Source organism: Amblyomma mixtum, chromosome 3 (genome assembly GCF_055824585.1).
Source record: "Amblyomma mixtum isolate Tamu chromosome 3, ASM5582458v1, whole genome shotgun sequence".
Lineage (NCBI taxonomy): Eukaryota > Metazoa > Arthropoda > Arachnida > Ixodida > Ixodidae > Amblyomma > Amblyomma mixtum.
Window position 1 is genome coordinate 231,862,929 of NC_143014.1, and position 19,442 is coordinate 231,882,370.

Sequence of the window (19,442 nt, forward strand, 5' to 3'; positions counted from 1 at the left end):
TTAAGGCGGAGCCTAAGTATCGCCTCCAATTTTTCTTATGGCCTGTTTACTTGCGCCGCTAAATATAAAATTGGAACCAAACTAGACCAAAGGTCTAAAGACTCTATCCCCGAGAAACAAAGGAAGCTGTTCATACCCGCCTGCAGCACAGCTCAAGGACGATGTACACGTTGTGTTCATCCTCGAAGTAGCTGTGTAACCCAACAATATGCTTGTGATTGAGGTTCTTGTGGATTAGGATATCCTGGGACATCTGTGGACAACGAGCATAAGATATGAATCATAAGTGGAGACACACTACACAAATGCAGGGCGACGGCAAGACATGAAGAGAGACAATTTAAAATATAATTGTCGAAGAGCGGACCAAAGGTCCAATAACAGTAGCTCGAGGTAGATATTACAACCACGTTTTGAGGCAGGAGGACTTGTGTCTGAGCTAGTTGGTGCGCAACGGTGCAATCGCGATGAAGAGCAGCAGTCAGAGGTCCCACGAATATATATCTAATCCCACAAATACGTCAGCACTGCATGCAGGTCGACTACCTTAATTACCCATGGCCATTTTTGCACAAAAATTCTTAATCAATCTCGTCTCCCTACCACCTGAATTTCTGCCCCCTACTACTATGCTTTCCTTCTCATGGAATCTAGTCTGTTGCTCTCAGCAACATTTGCATATTTTGCCTTTGAATTCCGTGCACTCCCCATGCACATTTCTTCTTGATTTGGAATACGATGTCATTCATTCATGTTTCTGAGCTTATTCGGCCACCAGGTTTAAATGCATGGGCCCTGTGATTAGTCTCAGCCTTTGCAATCAAAGACCTCCGCGATCTGTCTGGACTGACTTGGTCTCACTGGCCAAGCCAATGGCATGGGCTGCTGATCGAACCACCATCATCAGGCTAAATTAGCCAGATCTGCTACATCTCCTCAGAAGTACCGAGAAACGCCAGCGATTTTATCTATTTTAGAACACTACATGTAAATGGAAGCTCTGAACCTTGGCTGAATGGCCTCATTTAGTAATGCACAGCTACAGACAAAATTCACTTGAGGGTCCCTCGAACTTTGTTTTTTATTTTTTGTTTCTGATTTACGAGGTTTAACGTCCCAAATTGGCTAAGGCTATGACGGACACCGTTAATCAAGGCATCTGCATAATTTTTGCCACCTGAGGTTCGTTAACACACACTGGCATTCCACAGTTCACGGGTCTCAAGCATTTCACCTCCATTGAAATATGATCGCCACGGCTGGGATCGAACCCATGTCTTTTTGCACAGTAGCCAAGCACCATAACCACTGAGCTATCACGGCATAGTTTTTTTAATGTAACTAAAGGGAAAGCTGGCAGTGCTACCCTTCATCCACAATGGAGAGGTGAGAAATGTTGGGAAAACAAGGTTCCTTACTTGGCTTGGCTATTGTAGGATATAAAATGTGGACTCAGCTATAAAAATACTGTTTCTCGAAGAAAACCTCGATGAAATGCTGTGAAAGTTTCCATACCAGCCTAACACCAAACTTTCACTTACCTTGAAGTGAAGTGAAAAACGCAATATCGATACAACTTAATATGTGCACAAAGGAGAGCATCGCAGCGCAACTACCAATTACGAGGTAAAATCCATTCTTTCGGCCGAACATTAGCCGAGCCAAACGTGAACGGTCGTTTTCCCGGCATTCCTGGAGTGGATGAGGTGCTGTTTAAAAACCTCGCATATACTGTGGTGCCAGCTATCCCTCTAGGTAGCAGTTAGAAACTGAGCGCAGCCGCTCCGTTGTTTTTGATCTGGCATGGCATGGACAATAGTTCAGCCATGCTTCAGCTGAGGTATGGTGTGGGGAAGACTATCGTTGCAATGGCATGCCAGTTATGTCATTCAAAGGTACGAAATTAACCGCACGAAAGGGACGAGAAGGAAAACGAACAGGACAGGCACTGTTGGGCTAGTTGGTTCATGCCATTCAAGGGCAAATTAACTGAAGGAATGAACTGAATTACTACCTTTCAATGACAACAGCCGACTAGCCCAGCACCTTGTTACACAGAGGCTTATTATGCAGCAGTAAGGGCTAGCTGTGCACCACTCACAGGGAGGAGAGCAGGTGAAGGAGCTGCAGGCCATGCTGCAAGTCGGACACGGCGTGCGCATTGATGTAGTAGCAGGCCAGCTGCGGGGTGAAGAGGGAACACGAAGGCTTCAGGCGGCAAAGATCAAACAAGTACTCGAGAAAATTTGGCACATTGGGGGGTACACTACCTTACTGAGTGAACTTTTCAACCACTTGCTTGATTTCGCTGAAACTGGAGAAGCTAGTTTATACTGTCACTGCTGGGACCACCTCTGGCAAAATTAGTCGAAGAGTAGCTAACCACGAAAACGAGGGCACATGTGAGGAAAATCTTTCCTTGTCACTGTAAACGAGTGATTCCTAGCTTCGCATCTCGGATGTTCTTGATCACTGTGGCCTTCTATTCCACAGAGCAGTGTGAGGGTGCGGGGACTTTCTTCATCTTTCTGTCTCTTTTTTTCACGGTATAAGTTCATGTGTTCCCACGCTAAAGCTCTCAATTGCCTCTGGTAGCGCGTGTCATCTTTTCTCAGTCACCATATATTTGTCCTCCAAACATGCAGACCTTATTCCAGCTAGTTCAGCCTTCCATTTTACTGAACTGCATTATACCGTAGTGCAATCTAATGGCAAAAGCTCAAAGCACTTCATCAGGAATGCATAAGGAGTATTGATTTTTTGAAGGGTGCACTAGAGACAGCTTAAACTTAAAGTAAATACGAAGAACACTAATGAAAGAAAAAAACACCACACTTAACTTGCAAGTAATATATTCAGAGATGTGGTCACGTGGATGGTTACACCGAAAATGGCAAGATTTCACTGTAAGATGTCGCATTAGCTTCTTTATGAGAATTTCAGTGCCCTCTTAATATGGCGGATTTTTGTTCCTTCAATATTGCAGTGCTCAAATTATTCTTACAATATAAGACAATAGACAATATTTTCATTTTCACCACAATCTCAGGACGCGCTCTGGTCAGCTGTCATTCCCTTTAACCTTTTCACAGCCTGCAGGCACACTAGGACTTGGATTGGAGTTAAAATCATTAAGATGGTTTTAACTACAATCTTTTGATGGCTTGTCGTTTAGCTGGACGTTTACGGTACAAGGGTGACAGAGGTTAAATATTACCAGAACAATGGTTAACTTCAACTGGATTGCGCTCAGTAGACTAGGCGAAATAAGATGCAGTCATGTTAAACTGCTTTTAATGCACAGCATCTCAAAAGACTAAAAACCCAGTGCAAAGAGCTGAATAATTTTATGGCATGTAAACATGACAAAAACTTCTTTGCGACCATGTCTTGAGGAACAGAAACAGTGTTCAGTGCTATGAATCAGGGTCAAATGAAACGTAAACACCATAACTAAACCCTAAGCAGTAAAATAAGATTTCAACTGAGGCAGGCTCAATGCTAGAGCGGGTGATTATCAGTTTTATGACGGCTGTTTAAATTTATACCTCGCCTGTATTTCCTGTCCAGCCACTAATATTTTTGTTTGCCTTTCAAACTTATCGTAAGAATAGTCACATACATCTTTGATGATAACAAGTCTCTTTTATCAAGCCAATCTGCCGTTTGGCTCAAACAGTATTGACTCAAAAATCGTCTCCAAGTCAGTAAATTACAGATAAGTGGTAATCGAGGCTGCAGTATAATACAGGGCGACACACGGAAGCATAGTTTTCTTCCGAACTAAGAACCCTCAAAAATTCCAGATGCACCAGACTGCGCAGGTGCAGGCTGCGGTGCAGGTGCACGTGCACCGCGGGAATGAGCGTGTCAAGTTTTCTATATTTTAGTGTAGCTTTTACCAGATCGTCATCATTTAATATTTGTTGAGAGAAGGCCATGCATGGAGCTGCAAAAATGAGTCAAGCTTTCAAGAACAGGATGAGATTCAGCACAAGAATTTTGCTGCACCACATAAGAAACTCCCACCCCCAAAACTTTGTGAAACGCCAATCTGGTGAAAAAAATTTTTAATTTCTGTGCGTCCAAGGCATAACGCGGCCGACTGCAGTCAGGGCGTACCTTAAAAGCGAAGGAACGCACTTAAGAAGAGGGCTACCCAGAAAAAACAAGTTTGAACTAAGGAGACAATACGTGCTCAGATCTTTAACATTAATCGAAAAAGCGACAGCCTAATAAAAATAGTTTCAACGACGCAGACGTCTCCTGATACTGCGGCTATTTTCCTGGATTGGAATGTTCTCTCATTTCTTCGTATGCAATTTCGCAATGCAAGAGAGCTAAAAAAACACGCCGTCTTACTTAGAATAAAACGTTATCCAGATTAAATGACCAAACAGCATGGAGGCGCGAAGGCCCGTATCAAAAAAATTAAAACCAGAAAATCTTTCTAGAGCACGCGTATAATACACTACACAACCTCAACCATAGACGACAACAGGGCCTGTCCCCAAGAGCGACATATATCCTGCAGCGTTGGCTCTCTAAGTCTTAATAAAAAACTGGGAAGGGCAACCGACGGGGGGATCCAGAGTCGTGATGGTGATGATAACGCAAGCGGCCGTGCGTATCTGTCCAGGGCCACTGCAGATAAATGTGCCAAGCAGCTTATGTGGAACCGAGAAATTGTGAAGCTTGCCCGCGCGCCATTTGCTTTTCTAGCTGAGAAACCCGCCAGTGTACGCCAAGAGGGGCGAACGACATCTACAAACGCGCTCGACACAACCGGTGCTCTTCGGGTTAAGCAGGATGCAGCTGGTCAACTGGCCGCTATTTCCACTGGTTTAGGCTGCACACGCTCCACATGTTTCGGCGTCAGCTGTACAGGATTTGCTTTAAATCAGAACAGAGCTTCTTTAAGCGTGCTTACTTCCCAGATGAATGTTCGCTATTATTTATTCTTGAGTAATTCAGATTCCTTATATGTGGGCCTGTAAGTCTGTGTTTTCCTGGCGTTGAATTACAGCTGCTGTCATGCGTTAGTTTAGTTTAGTTTATGAGGTTTAACGTCCCAAAGCGACTAAGGCTATGAGAGACGCCGTAGTGGAGAGCTCCGGAAATTTCGACCACCTGGGGTTCTTTAACGTGCACTGACATCGCACAGTACACGGGCCTCTAGAATTTCTCCTCCAAAGAAATTCAACCGCCGCAGCCGGGATCGAACCCACGTCTTTCGGGTCAGCAGCCGAGCACCATAACCACTGAGCCACTGCGGCGGCCTAGAATAGTTAGAATAGTTAGAATAGTTCATCACAATAGTCCTAAACGTTGTCATTACATCCTGCCCAACGAATAGCAAGAAAAGTGCGCACCGTGGCAGGTGGCAGCAAATTAATGATTGGTCGCTCGGAAGAGGCACAAGGCACACCGCTGAGAACACCTGCCACAGCCGGGCAGTGGCGCATCGCTTAACAACTGCACCATGAGGGGTATGACGACTCCCAAGGATCTATGACTGTGAACTAGAGAATGATCGTCGGCATGTATGAGAATTAGCTCATTAAGCTATCGCCTCATGCCCTTAGAACAAAGCTCAAGTGTCCCCTCCAAATTTTTGGCTAACTACGCGGAGAGATTGACGAGAAATATAGAAGTTTGTCGGTATCGACAGGCAGGGCACCGCGTGTAATTCATAATCAGGCCACACGCATTAAAAACAGAGTTTAATAAGCGACCTAAACGTAAAACGGGTGTTCCCTTCATTGGCCGATTTCGCAACTCAACTGCATATGGTGACAAAAATTTTGGGTTTGTACCCCAGAAGCGAAGGTCCGTCTCCATTCATCTCAAAACGGTGGCAACCAGTTTTTTTGGTTAAGGACGCCACGCGTTTAGTTCGCCTGGCGGAAAGGTTTTATATAGCGTTTTCTCGCCAATAAATCAGGCTGGCTGCCAAGCAAATGTCGCAATAGCCAATAATGGCCGGAGAATCAATTTTTATTGAGAACAAAATTTTCTAGAGCTATGCTGAATGTAATTTTAAAGCACCACCCCAGCGGTTGCTTTTCGACGAACTCTAGACAATCGTGAGCGTCACACCGGTTTACTAGCAGCTGCTAGCGCTCTTCAGTTAAACACGGAAGGCCATGCGCTGAGATGAAGAACAGGAATATATCCTCCCAGTACCTTAGTGGCCTTCTTAAAATAGCGTTGAGCGCATTGTCTGGGGGAGGGGGGGGGGGGGTGAAAACTGCAAGAGGAAATGCTGCTCGCTAATTCAATCAAGTTAACGCAAAAATAGGCTTGTTTGTACAGACACCTCAAGTGTAGAGAGCCTCAGCTTCCACGTGCACCACGTGGATAACTTTTCTCGAGAACATGCACGAACCCAGACATGAAGAACACTGCTCCTGTCTTTGAGGCATCACTTACGGATGCGGTCGGAAGGAGCAGCAGCAGAGCCGCGGCCGAAAGGCTGCCTCCCCAATCAGCGCACGACTTCCGGGCGCCCCCCAGGTTGCAGCACTTCATTGTCAGGATGGTGCCGACGACCGCTCGGGTTGCCACCTGCAAATAAAGCCCATAACCCGTTGAGATGTTTGGAGCGAAAGACAGACCTCTTTCACCTCTGGAACATAGGGACAATGGGTGCGTCATTGGCCCCAACTGAGGCACCGCGAAAAACATGCTCAACAATACAGCTGCGAACATCAGCCGGCTTGTCAACGCAAAAAAACCGCGTGCATGTAAAGTAAATTCAAAATAACGACCTGATGAGCAGAAGCAGGTCCCTTGGATCTTGTCTGTTCTAAGTAAAGGATAATCAGGGAATGCGCACTCCTTCCTCTCTTCTCAATTTTGCTATCCCGTAAAATATTACAAAGAGATTGGTTGGTTTATGGGGATTAACGTCCCAAAGCGACTAAGGCTATGAGAGACGCCGTAGTGGAGGGCTCCGGAAATTTCGACCACCTGGGGTTCTTTAACGTGCACTGACATCGCACAGTACATGGGCCTCGAATTTCTCCTCCAAAGAAATTCAGCCGCCGCGGCCGGGATCGAACCCGCGTCTTTCGGGACAGCTCAGTCCCCTCTTTCACAACGATAACACTAATAATACTTGTTGAAACAATTCTTTACCCAGAATATGGGCATACTACAAGCCCCTCTAGTGGCGCCTTCACCCCGCTCAACTGTAATATCAGGAATTCTAGAAGCCTCGGGCATGATACAGACTAACGGTGTTGACTTCTTCCTCTCTCGAGCTCCCTGCTGCCTGGCGTGTCCCAGTACGTCTCAGTACATCTCCCCTGCATATATATATGGCGGAGTCGCTGGGTAAGGCCCCAGTGCGCCGCCATGGAAGACACCCTGATTCTAATTCTCAATGCGATGACTCAACAGCCATATATAAGGAGACCTGCCGCCTGCGAGGCCTCCAACCTGGTTTGAGCCAAATTAAAGCACCAGTTATGGTCATGACCTCCAACACGGGTAGTGAGAAAACTTGGCATTACGAGAACGCCGCGCCGTTCGTTATTCATGCAACAGGGTAGCCGTCAATGACCCACATAAAGAGGTTCGAGGACGTTGCAGACTTTCTGTTCATTTTTCACCGTCTGACGGGCTTCAGCGAGTGGGCCGCCAGCGTAAATTGCGGAACGTCTTATTCGCACTGCAGGACTTGGCCAAAACATTCCCGGAAACATTCCCACACACTGGCGAGTATTTTGCCGGCAGCTGTTAGCGAAGTTCAGTCCCATTGAGAGAAAGGAGATGGGTGAATTTGTCCTGGAGCCGAGGTTGCGGGAGCCCAACGAGAGCGTTACCATTCTATTGGTCCAGGCCTACTGTGCCCGCAGTCAAAAACGTACGGAGCCTAATGCGTGGCGCAAAGGAGCAGTTTTTTGCAGGACTGGTTCGTGACCTGCCAAGAACTGCGGCCGTATTCACGAAGGAGGCAACCAGTATAGAGCATTCTCTGCAGGAACGGGTCATGCACTACGTTCGTCAGGCTAGTATAGCAGCCGCTCAACTCTGCCCGCCAAAGTTCGTGCCCGCAGAGTACCTTCGGGAGCTTCTAAGGAGCCTTGTATGTGAAGAACTGGAGAAACCTAACGCCGAAACACCAGAGGCAAACGTCGCTGCCGTAGACGAAGTGGTGCGTGTTGACATACTGCGGTTGTGTAGCCACCACCATGTTCACAGCCGGCGCACTAGGTGATGACCTACAGCAATGCTCTAATAAGTCCTGAGCCGGACACGCGAGCTCTGTGCGCAGTTGTACCAGCAGCTGTACCCAGTGTGCCGCAGGAGCCGAGGACCACCATGAGGAAAGCGCACTTTGGCGTACGCCAAACTATCGGCCGCTCTGCTACCACTATGGGGAGCCCGACCATATCCTCTGCATCTGCCCCTACCACAGAAAGGGCTTAAGGGGGCTTCCACCCGATGCACCTCGACTCCGCTACGGTGAACGGCTGTACAGAGCTGTACCTGGCTGCTAAAGTGTAGCCATCGTGCTCGCAGCGACGGGAGGGCCGATCGTCATCCTTAAGGCGGTTCTGTTCGCTGATGCGCCAGTCATCCTCTGGCCAGTTCCCAGACACATCCCCACATAGGAAAAAGTGAGGACGGCGTCCTCCAATGGTCAAAAGGCTCCACCTGACAAATCGCCGCAGCTATCCGACCGACAACAACCTGTCTCGACGACCTCAATGATGCGCTTTGACCGACCCGTCTCTAAAAAAATTCTGGTTAGCCCCGACAACCAGGTCGTGGCCACACTCATGGATTCCCGCGCCGATATTTCTGTAATGAGCAGTGGGTTCACAACTAACATCAGAACCCTCAGCGCCATGTGGTGGGGCAGATTGGCGTCTGCACCCCTCGAACAGAGATCCGTGGTGTTACTCTCCGCTGTTGAGTTGTTTTCCTTCCCGATTGCTCGAAACGCCTGGTACTCGGTTTGAATTTCCTTCTAGAGACGGTCTCGTCATTAACCTTCAGGTGGTAATAGGGTCGCTTTCCATCCAACTCACTGTTGACGACGGCGCCAAAGCAAGCAAGACTAAATTGCCTGTATAGGACGACCACGCTTTGACGCCGTCAAGAGCAAGCATGTTTGTTACTGTCCTGTGCGATAACACCTTCGGCACCCGTGGTATATCTGATGTCAACATACCGCGGTTCCTGGGTCGGCAAGTCTGTGTAGCTCGCGTAGTTTTCGGCTGACAAATGGGTGAACCGAACTTTGGGTTTAGATTGTTGGTTGTGAACCTAGCAAAAGAACTACTGCGTATTCCGAAGAACTTTGCATATGCGCAAGACAGCACGCGTTGTCCGAAACCATGGCGGCAGTGGAGGCACCGACCACTCACATAACAACCGACGTGAACCCGAACCTCTCGACGAATCAAAAACGCTGCCTGGAGCGAATCATCGACTCTTTTCGCGAGTGTTTTGCCTCTATGTCCAAGTTTCAACACAGAACGCTCAAAAAGGCCTAATTATAGTCGACTAAAGCACGAGACTGTTACGTCAACCGCCTTATGGGATCTCTTCGAAGAAACGTGATACCCTTCGCCGGCAAGTTCAACAAATCGTCCTGAGTAATGTACAGCTAACTGTCCATGAGTCCAAGGGCCATGGGCCTGTGTTTCAGAGTGCTAAAGAAAAACGGAACCCAAGGGTGCTATGTTGAGGACCGGCTTTTAAACAGTCAAAAAAAGAAATTTATCCTCTGGCGCGCATTCATGAATTCCTGGAACGGCTGCGCCACGCAACATACCTCTCATTGCGAGATTTACGAAGTGGCTATTGGCAAATCGAGGTGGACGAACGCGACCGAGAGAAGACCACCTTTATTACCCCTGTTGGTTTGTACGAATTCCCGGTGCTCCTTTTCGTCCTGTGCTCGGCTCCTGCAACTTTCCAGCGATTGATGAACACCGTGCTTGCCTATGTGGAAGTACAGTCCGGTATCGAATACATGAATTATTTTGTAACCTTCTCCGACACGTTCTAAGAGCACCTGAAGCGCCTGCACGCTGTTTTCGCAACAATTCGTCAGGCCTGACATTACTTCAAGCCATAAAAATGTCACGTCACTTTCAAGGAGTTCAAGTATCTTGGCCACATCGTAAGCGCTAAGGAAGTTAGCCCAGGCCCCGATAAAACAGCCGCCGTGGCTGCTTTTGCCGTTCCAGCCGATAAGTAAAGTTTGCGGCACTTTCTGGATCTCCGTGCCTATTATCGGCGGTTTGTGCAGAACATCTCCCAAATATCTGAGCCCCTAACCCGTCTCATGACAGATGAAGAACGTTGTTTTGGGACCAGGAGCAACAACAGACCTTCGAAGACTTCCGAGCTTGTATTCAAAGTATTCCTATACTTGGACACTTCCATGAGTCAACCACCACTGATCTGCACACAGACGTTTCCAACGCTGACCTCGGTGGGGTCTTTGTGCAGTGGCAGGATGATCTCGAACGCGTCATCGTTTACGCAAGCCACAACATGTCACGATCATAGGCGAACTGTTTCACCACCAAGAAAAAATACCTAGCAGTTGAGTGGGAAGTGAAGAAATTTCACCCATATTTGTATGGCTGCCTTTTGCAGGTCGTCAGTGATCACCTCTCACTTTGTTGGCTGGCGAGCCTCAAAGATCCCTCGGGACGGCTTGCACGCTGGAGCCTTCGACTGCTAAAATTCGATGCCACCATTGTCTGTAAGTCCGGAAGGAAACACAGTATGCCGAGTGCCTCCCGTAAGCTCCTATCAAGGAGAACCGAGCAGACTCCGGAGACGAATCTGTTTTTCTTGGAGCTATCACTTCGTTCATTCTACTAAGATAAAATGGGATGATAGCGAACTGCGGCCCCTCATTGAGTATTTTGAAGCAAGCTCTTATTGTCCCTCCCCCCCCCCCCAGGTCTTCTCGCATGGACTGTCGTCGTTGTGGTCATGAGAAAGCGTTCCGTATACGAAGAACTACGACACGGCGGGAGCCAGCTGCTTGCCACACCTACGGCCCTTTGCTATGAGAAAGCGCCAAGGTCGCAAGACACCGCCGGCTAAGGGAAACTGCAGCCTATTGATGCGCCCCAATTTGCATTCGACGAAGTATGCATTGACTTACTTATTTCTAGAGTTTTCGCAGGGTAGCCTTTAAACTTGGGTCGCCACCGACTGTCTCGGCCGATCCTATGAAACCAAGATTCCCTGCTGTGCCGCTGCTGAAATTGCGACCTTCTTCATTCAAAACATTGTTATTCATTACAGTGCACCAAGGATTACATTAAAAGAGCGAAGAACTTCGTTCAGTTCGGCACTTATGCAGGAGGTAATTCGACTGAGCGGCACAAGTCACCGCAAAGTAACCGGTTACAACCCTAAACTAACGGACTCAGCGAACGGCTCAAGAAGAGGATCGCCGACATGATTTAAAAGCATAACGACGCGAGCCATAGAGGCAGCGATGATGCATTCCCTTTCGTCACCTTTGAATATAAAGCTGCGATCCATGAAACGAGGCGCTTCAGTCCATTTCGTTTAATGCATGGTTGCTGAGCCACAACCATGCTGGACGCAATGGTGCTTCAAGATTGTGCTAACTCCCTGTTTCCGGTGCTGAAAAATTCGTTCGTCATGGCGCGGCGCTGGCCAACTCGATCGAAAGCGAAACTAGTACCAGCAAGCAAACGATGCGCGCGGGTATAACCTCCGCCAGATATGTGATTTACCAGCCAGGTGAACAAGTCTGTGTGGGGAACCCAATCTGCATGTGAGGGCGCGCTAAAGGCTTTAAACTACGAAGTTCTCCCCCACGGTACAGTTCGCTCCTCTGGACGGCATATCTCACAAGTTGTCCACGTCGACAGGATTAAGCCGTACCAGGCCCGTTAGGCCATCATGCAGGTCTGCGCCAGGCGCCAGACACTTGCACCGTCCCGTCTCGTTCTGCTTCCCAATGTTCGGACTGAAACTGCGGCGCCTACTCGGTGCCCTTGACATAGTAGGAGTAATGCCACACTAAATACAGTTATAGTGGCGCCGTCACGCGGCCGAACTGTATTATCTGGCACCAAGCCTTGGACATGCTAGGGGCTAGCGGTTCGGTCTTTGTCCTCTCTCGAGCTCCATTGCTGCCTGGCGCGTCTCATCATATCTCAGCAAATCTTCCCCGTGTACGTCCGCAATTTAAACCATTCTGCATATCTTGAAACCAAGTACAAAATTTGGGGGCGCATTCTGAGATGTACGACGATATGGACGTACACCAAAGTGCTTAGTAAATAATGGTTCAATTTATATCTCTGGACCCACATCACTTTGCGCATCGTTAATATTACTCTCTCATCCGTGACGCAGATTTATAGCCTTTCGGCATCTTAAGCAACACTAATTATTTTTTAGGGAAGACGCTGCCTTCAGCACGCGTCGTCACATCAAACGGCGAGCCCTAAACTAATCCTCTGCATGCAAAATATGTTCCATGTCACCGTTTAACCAAACACTTGCTAGCACCGAGAAGCTAGTGCTGAGCACAAATTTCGAAAAAAAAATTCTCGTTTCCTCCCCAAAGCTCTTCGCTATACGCTGACGTCTTTCTCTTCTTTAAATATACTGCTACGTGTAAAGTAAATAGTAAGCATTAGAGTGCATATCCAGTTGAACCCTCGTAAATTCACGCTTTGACCGACAGTCTTGAATAGAAGATGAGAAATATAAATACAGAGGATAATCCGTCCGCATCAAGGTAACTGAGCAGGCAAGAAACGGAAGAAATGTTACCATGCAGGTCGCTCGGGGGACGGCTGATGGCTCTGAACTGCAGGCTGCCCTCCCGCGCGTCCTCTTCTCGCAGCTTAAGATGCGATGGCCGCGGTAGAGGAGGCAGTCACCAGCGGCTTGGAGCGGCTTGGTCTCCATGGGTGCTCCTCCGGCGTCGGACTGAGGCGACGAAGCGCATAGCAAGCGTGGCGAGCGGGGGCTGCCCTGATAGCCACGGGGCAAATGCTGTGCTGGGCCCGCTTCTTCGCAACGCACGTTGAAATCTGGATTCACTTCGATGGAGCCTCGCAGGGGGCCTGTCGGCAGGGCCTTCGTGGATGCACATAACAGGGCCATCTCTCTTGAGTGTAGGACTCTTGAAGATGGCGATCATTCGAAGTCTCGCACTGCTCGAGGCACTCAGAGGAGGCGAACGAGGACCGCGAGCGATGGTGATGATGATGATGATGATGTCCTCTTTATTTTGGCGCCACCTTCGTCTTCTTTCTAGCGCGACTAAAGAATGATTTTGGCACTGCTTCGGAAGTGCGAGTGCACGCGATTAATTTTACTGTGTGAGTTTATCTAACATCCATGTTCTCGGATTGGATGGCAGCAGATGGTAGCGGTCGCAGGTTGGAGGTGCAGGGTTCGATCCTCAGTGCCGCCGGGTACTCACCGCGGACACAATAGGTTAAAGCTTTCTCTTAGATTGGTGCTCGGATTTCTAAGAAGAAAGGCTTATGAAATTGGTCTTTGAGCCGACCTGGAGTAATCGAAAAATCGCTGTGCCATACACGTTGTGCTATCATTATTTTTTCTTTATATTTCAACAGAGCCGAAACGGTTTCGTGTGCATTCTATATATAGCATGCGCGTCACATTGTTGCTGTTAAATAATAGACCTCCTCCTGTAAGAAAATAGAGTGACATCAGAGGACTGCGCAGACAAGAGGAATGCTGAAGAGGAATGTTACGTGCAAAATGAATTTACCTATATTTTCAACAAACATGGAGAGGGGCAGCTGAGATATCCAGTGATGATGATATTCAGTGGTATTAAGAAAGGAATCGCGTAACCTGCCTGATATGTGTTGGAACCGCTGAAACCTGGAAATCGCCAGCAAACTGAAATTCAGGACTGGATGTGTCACTCACCCGTCAAGAGCCGACCTTGCTAAGTAATCAGCCACCTCGTACCAATAAATACCTGCAATCCCGCATGTACTGCAGGTATCTGAACATGGGCACGCGTGTCTTGACAAAACAGTACTCGCTGCGGCCTAAGCGTTCACAACCGAAGTCATAAGAATGCACACAAGTGCTGTAGGTCACAAGCATTTTCTATGGCGGGTCTACGGCTAATTGATGCTAGGGATCACAAGCACGAAAACTTATGTAACGAGATTGATACGTCAGTTCTGCGACTTACGAAAGCTGAAACACGGATAAAATCTTCTAGAAAGTGATTCATGGGCGCGGCAGGACCAGTAAATAATATTCGTGGGCCTGTTTCAAATTTGCCCAGATCTGTCGAAGGATATTGAGAATATTGTGAAGGAATTTTTTAAGAATATTTTTGAGCTGTGCCTCAAAGTTATGAATACCTTTACGATATTCGTCTTTTGACAATATTTCCTCGCTAAATCTCTTAATCTGTTCCTGTGAAACACATTCCTATGATTCCTGGAATAGTTATTCATATTCTCTTTAGAACAAGCAATTATTGACGTAGGAATGCATGCTCATGCAGGGCAACAAGAAAAAGAGAAATGTAGTAGTCGTACTTCTGGCCGGCTAACCTTTTACAAAAGTGTCACTTCCATTGCGCGCCGTTGCTTTGCAGAGCTGGAGGCCCCGATTACTCCTTTGAAGAAGCGTCAGGGAAAGGATGAAAAACCGGCCCAGAGCCTGAAGTCGAAGCTGCGTAAGTAACATTTCTTGTCACACTTCAGTTGCACTGTGACGGAGCAGATCGTTGCTTCGGTAATTATAAAATGGGACGAGAATTTATTTCCCGTGAAAACATACCGGGTGTTTTTTTTAGAAGGTCCACACTTTTTTAAGAAAGGACAACTCCTTTACATTTATTCTAACCTTGGGGCTATACTGAGGACTACGGCGCACGCCAGGTAAGAGTCAAACTACTTGAATTAGTTCGCTGATTAACTGAATACGTTAATTAACTTTTATAATTTTTCTTTTAGGGATATGTTGTATTAGCAGAATTGGAGATCGTCTTCCAAACAGTGCAGCCAAGAAAAAAAATTACCACGAAAAAATTTTTTGCGCGCGTTACGAAGCGAGAAACAGTCACCCTGGTAGGCAGCGTCACACTGTAGCACAGTGTCTGTGGGCGCCTGTCACGTAGATCGCTCCGCCCTGCGCTTTGTGTCAGTGCGTTGTTGTTCCAACGCGGCATTCCGTGAGGCCGCGGAGCGAAGCGAAACAAGCAGCGATAGCGCAGGTCGCCCGTGCCGGCTTCAGGTGATATCAGCCGTGTGACGCAAAGCGCAGGGCGGAGCGAACTACGTCAGAGGCGCTCAGCGCCGCTGAGTTACGGTGTGAAGATGCCTACCAGGGTGACTTTCGCGCCTCGTAGCGTGCGTGAAAAATTTTTAATTAAAACTGTTCTTTCTCGGTTGGACTGTTTGGAGGACAATCTCCAATTCTGGGAATACAACATACCCCCTAAAATAAAAATTAGAAAAGTTTATTAACATATGTAGTTAATCGGCGAACTAATTAGAGCAGTTCTCCTCTTGCCTGGCGCCCGCCGTAGCCTCCAGTATAGCCCCAGTGCTAAAATAAATCTAAAGCAATTTACCTTTTTTTAAATTTTGGACCTTCTAAAAAAAACACCCGGTATAAGCGGAGGATTCCATGTACTGTACCCTCTGGTCTTTTGATACTGATCCGGAGAAGAAACGGGCTAACGTGACACAGCACGCATAATTTACCCCGAAATTGCTTCGCAAGTGGAACTGATTAAGCGTTAGGATTAGGCGTATTTTTCTTATCGTGCCCCAAAAGCATCAAGTGCGTGTGCAGCGCCTTTGTAAACTGTACTATTGTGTCATGTTGGGTTTGAAACCAATACCTTAATAATATCGTCAGTTTCGTTTAAGGTATTGGTTTCCATGTATTAAACTTTTTTAATAATGCATGTCAAAAATGAAATTTGTGCCCCCTACGAATGACAATGCTCTGTTCAATGGGGCGTGCTTACCCCAAGAAATTTCTTAACCCCGCCTTCAGCTCGCTATCTTAGGTCCACGGTTTTGAGTTTTCTGTTTACTGCGCTCTTTTACCCTAGGAAACCAGGGAAGCTCTGTTGTCCATATTACATGCACTGCTCAAGTTCTATCAATGATTCCATTTATAAGGTACAGTATATTTGCATGCATCACTTAATTGTAACAAGAGAGTAATTACTCATTGACATCCACCCGAGCGCAGCCGTACGGCTACGAAGGAAATATAGAGTTTTGAGTAATTACTTCCTGACTCCAACTGACTTCCTACTCCACCTTGGGGGGGTTCCCCTAAACATTTGACCACCACAGTTCCTACTTGGTGTTACTGATCAATTCGCTCTCGCCCTGCCATAAGCTTGCCATCCCGGTTAGGCGGTAGCTAAATTGGTAGAGCGACTGGTCCGGTGATGCGGTGGTCTCGGGTTCGAACCACGGACCAAGGCGAATTTTTCTTTAACTACGCAGTTTCCGAAAAAGCTGTTCAGCTTTCCTTTGTAGCCGTATGGCTGCGCTCGGGTTGATGTCAATGAGTATTTACTCCCTTATTACAAATCTACTCCGCTTTGGGGGATTCCCCTAAACATTTGACCATCACTTATTGCGTGCTTGACTCGCCGCACTTTGTAGCTGCAATGCCGAAGGAAGCTCAAGCGCCACCTTCAGCAGCTGAAATGCTGAGCCCTGGTCAGCAACGAGAAAGTCACCGTGCAGACACGTGCAGACACGCTGCAGCGTCTCTTGCAGCAGCTCTTGAGTGCGCGGCCCCCCGAGCACTGCTTCGATCGGCCCGACGAGGCGGAGGACCCTGCCTCCGCGCCAATTTTCTGGATCAGCAAATGGGCGGACTACACCGACAAGTATGCCATGGGCTACCAGCTATGCGACGGCAGCATTGGACTGGTCTTCATTGACAACACACGTATCGTCCTGCTCAACAACAACGTGTAAGCACCTCTGCCTGATCTTAAGGTTTCGGTTAAGGAGTAAAAGAGGGATAGGATGCAACATTACAAGGCATTCTTAACGTGGAGTCACAAGGAATAAAGGAGTCCGAATAAATCTAGAACTTCAGCCGCAATAAGCTCGATTTAAGTTAGTATAAAGTTGGGTGGTTTGAAACAAGTGCGCGTTTTTTGATATTTTTGCTATCGTGGAAAGCATACATACGGGTGAGCGTACATCTGGACGAATTTATTGGTGGAGGAAAACGGTTCAGAGTTGCTATTTTTGAAGCTGTTCTTTTTTTTCTGCGGCGTTGACGTCGACCCATGTGAAGAGTTGATCACAGATTTCCGTGACCGTTCTTTATAACCATGACATGCAGCAATTTTTTCAATGGTTCTGCATGATAGTACTTCTTTGCAGTAAACCGCATTAAGGTAAAATGGACAGAAATCCAGGTAGTCGAAATTATTTCGGTGTACTCCACCGCGGTGTCTCTGATATTCCATGTGCAGTTTTAGGGCGTTAAACGCAATATAATCTTCTGTAATCTCAACGATTTTTTAAAGTCCTAATGGTACCCGGGATTAACGAAATACAAGAATTAAGCCAACACTATTGCACTTTACTAATTTGACAACACACCTATAAAAATTGCGGCTATTACTTTACTTCATAATGCGAAGTTTAAGCGCAGCTGATGAGCTGTTTAAGCTTTTCGATAGATTGAGCAAAGAATTCGAGCATAACATGCACGTACAGACAAATTGTTATTTTTGCGTACACATTCCTTCTTCAAGAAATACTTCACTAACAGTTCATGATTGTAAGGAAGGAAGCTTTGTGGTCGGAGAAATATGTGGATATATGCTCGACTTGCTGCACCAATGCCTGGTTCTCAACGACGAAATCTAAGCAAGTATTTCGCGAGATTGTCACAGCCGTGGGAGGCGTTAGGTGCGAGAGGAACGGGATGTTCTCACGCATAAGTGGTAAGAAATCCCTGTTTGTCTTTATATCTACATTAAAGTCCCCTCTACCCTGCCACCCTGGCAGGTGGCAGTTAATGGTCGATCGCCGCCTGCGTCCTACGCTGCTTCTCTGGTAACTTTTCACGCACGGTCAACGACACCGACGTCGGGGCCTGATGTTCTGCGACGCGAGTTCCCTAACGCTATCGCGTTAAAACACGAACGACCAGCAAGATAGTTTATGGACCCCTGCGCACTCAGGGATCGATCGCAACGTCGAAGTCGACGCTTTAGTCCGAGGGTACACGTTCAGGAGGACGGCGAAGATTGCGGAAGCTTTCGAGACACCAGACACGTATGTGGAGGCCATAAACTTGCGGAAGCTTAAACGTAGAGTTTACGCACCCGCGCGCAAAGAACTTAGCCGACAGCAAGCCACTAGACTTAGGAGCGTACACACATATACATACCCAAACAAAGCGCTATACAGCACGATACGACCCTTACAATACAATAACAAATTTGTCCGGGGCGGAACCACAGCTTCCCTACAAGACTTTACCTCAGACAGACCATTAACGCCTGTAATTCTCAGCCATAGTTTAGAGCAGTGGGAGGTCCTCCTAACTAGCTCAGTCCTGCAAGAGCAGTTTTGTCTGGTGAAACGGCTCAGGGCTGCAGCTGAGGCCAACGGATTCTTGAACCAAGGAACACAGCCAACGTGCTCAAGACCCTCATTTCCCTAACCCCTCATTCGGAGATCAATAAAGGGGTTCATTCATGAACTTGCAAGTTTAACGAACTCATCAGCCGAATGCCACGCCTATGCAGCCGCCTTGGTTGCCAGTGGTAAATAGCTATTTCTCTTGAAAGGTAGCAATACCTCAGCTTACCTTTATTTGAAACAGGGGTTTCTCCTGCGGAAAAGTTAGAATGTTCAGCAGTAATCCCCATTTCAGATCAGTACCGTATTAAACGAAGAAACATAATTTGGGAGAAACTGCGTCGGTTCACTGTCCATTATCAAGAAAAGAGCTTGTGTTTTAGTGTTGGGTTTAGGTTTCATATGACTTAACGTATTGTAAAATATTTGTTCGTCGGAAGGAGCTTGGTGCTAAGAGGTCACGTTACCTGTCACTTGTTTTCTTTTTGATGCTATTATTCTGGTCTTGAGGACACGCATGAAACGCGTGAGGGCATCACTGAATAAAACAGTTGAAAGTAGCGGCCATCCTTGTCTGTCGGCTTGTGTTCGCGTCAGATTGCAGCGCTTTAGAAATCACGTATACACACCAACTAGCCCGATCCACCACCCTACAGAAAATGGCCCCAGTAAAAGAAAAGGGGAGGAGGGTCGCTGGTTTGCTTCGAAAAAGTTGAAGCGCACCCGGCGCCGAATGCGCCTGATACCACGGTGACAAAAGCGCTCGCGGAAGGCGGTGAACCAGTGTTCGAAAACCATTGGCCGGTGGTCGCTGGTGCATTGAACTGCGAG

General features: G+C 47.4%; 1 pseudogene; it reads right to left on the minus strand.

The window, feature by feature from the left end:
• Window positions 1-253, minus strand: part of LOC149353990 (serine/threonine-protein kinase PLK1-like) — a 41,557-nt pseudogene extending 41,304 nt beyond the window's left edge.
• Window positions 254-19,442: the final 19,189 nt, after the last annotated feature.